The sequence below is a fragment of the Galeopterus variegatus genome, unplaced genomic scaffold, assembly GCF_000696425.1.
Source record: "Galeopterus variegatus unplaced genomic scaffold, G_variegatus-3.0.2 Scaffold8272, whole genome shotgun sequence".
NCBI classification, from domain to species: domain Eukaryota; kingdom Metazoa; phylum Chordata; class Mammalia; order Dermoptera; family Cynocephalidae; genus Galeopterus; species Galeopterus variegatus.
Window position 1 is genome coordinate 18,583 of NW_007734383.1, and position 2,042 is coordinate 20,624.

A 2,042-nucleotide genomic window follows, 5' to 3' on the forward strand; every position below is an offset into this window, starting at 1 on the left:
GAATAACAGCACTTTAAGGAAATATATAGTGCAATATTTCAATAGACAAATGTTTTTTCAACAGCTTAATTGAATTTCATTGAACAAAGATCCAATATGCCAATCCCATAATGGCAATGAACACCATAAACAGAGATACATGATTTCTGATTTTCTAGAAATTACCATTTAAAAAATTTTATTTTATTATAGAAGGATATCAATTCTTAATATCAGTACGGACAGAAATTATGAGATTCTTGTTCATATTAACAATGCATTTATGCAATGATAAAATTGGTAAATTATATAAGGGTCTTTAGAATGTAAAACAGAAAACTAATGGCCAAAGCGTATATGCCACTTATATTTACTAACCCTGAAACTAGTGTACACCTTGTCAGCCTGCTTTCAACGTGTTTTGAGTTGTTTGAACACTATTGAAACCACACACTGTACCCCACAAATATGTGCTAATAAATGTCAAAAAAAAAAAACACACACAAAAAAAGATTTAAAAGTTAAAAAAAAGCTATATGGTTTTCTAAAAGTTTGACATACTAGAAACGGAAAAGGGGAGGAGAAGGGGGAGAGGGAGGGGGGCTCATGAGAAATTGGTCAATGGACACAAAGAATGATTACATATTGTAATGATGAATAAGCTAACTATACTGATCTAACCACCACACATTCTACTCAGTTATTGAAAGTCAACATTGTACCCGACATGTATCTACAATAAAAAATTAAAAATAAATTTAAAAAAGCCAAAACCCTAAAATTTGGGGGCTGCTGGCCTGTTACCTCAGTTGGTTAGAGTGTGGTGCTGATAACACTAAGGTCCAGGGTTCAATCCCTGTACTGGCCAGCTGCCTAAAAAATTTAAAAAATAGGAAAAAAAAATTTAAATAAGACAAAACTAAAATTTTGGAATGATCAAGATTAAAAAGACTTTACTTTGTCTCCTTTTTCTTTACTATGCTGGTTTTCCACCAGAAATCAGGTCACCTTGTGATGTTTAAAAGGGCATACATATAATAAATGAAGTAAAATGAAAAATTAATGTGTATTTAAAGTGGAGTTCATGCAAGCCAATTTTGAACTTTTAATAAAAGAAAATTTTAAGCTTTTAATAAAATACTATTTTCAATTAAAAAAAAACCTATATGGAAATAATAAAATCACACTTCTTACATAAGCTCTTAAGTATTATGATTAAACAAAAAAATTAAAGGTTTAGATTTATTATAGAATAAAATTTGAATCATAGTGTATATATACATCCTTAGTGTATGGCAAACTGCTGGTTTTCCACCAAAATGCATTCTCTTTTTCTAGAGAGTACCGCAGTCTTAGCTGGGTGCATTTGTCTGTCTCTTTGCCATTAGTTGTGGCCTCGTAACTACATTCTTGATGCAAGAATGTGAGCAGAAGTTATGTGTGGAAATTCCATACGACTTGCTTAAAAGGAAAAAGTTTACCTTCAACTTCCGTTCTTTCCTCTTTCAGGGGACTGGAATGCAGACAGGAGCCAGGCCAGCTGTCACAGTGCCCTAGGGATGAAGGAGTAACAAGATGGAAGGAATCCATGGAACTACCCACTTATCTTTAGAGAGAGAGTGACATATGTGATTCCAGAGCTACAAAAGTTTGGAAGGTTTCGTTACTTTAGTTTAGCCTATATCAAAATATGTGTGTGTGTATCTTTATATAATAACTATGATTATTTCCTCTTCTTATTATGTCTGCCTATATTTTAACTCTGTAATTTAACTCCTATATTACTACTCATCTCCTGCGCAAGATTAAAGCACTGTCCCTCAGCATGATCTCAATGTCAGTGGGTTCTATGGAAACCTCTTGTTTGACACTGTGTCTAATTCTCTCTACCCTTCCCCAAGCCTCCTCGAATTTCAACATTTAATTTAGCTTCTACAAGTGCTTTTTGGAATAGGGGAATGTATATAAATCATTAAAGTTATCCAATTCATTGATAGCTAAGACATAGCAGAGGGTTTCAAAACTCTATAGTTTCTTTTTTTCCCCCTCCCTAGAGAATGAAA

The 2,042-nt window shown here is 33.1% G+C and overlaps 1 long non-coding RNA gene across 1 annotated transcript in view; it reads left to right on the forward strand.

Moving 5' to 3' along the window:
* The window catches only part of LOC103608301, an 18,441-nt gene extending 16,633 nt beyond the window's left edge, over positions 1-1,808 (forward strand). The window contains exon 2 of the long non-coding RNA XR_552036.1: positions 1,489-1,808. This is a non-coding gene — a long non-coding RNA (uncharacterized LOC103608301). The remainder of the gene's footprint in view (positions 1-1,488) is intronic.
* The last annotated feature ends 234 nt before the right edge of the window (positions 1,809-2,042 follow it).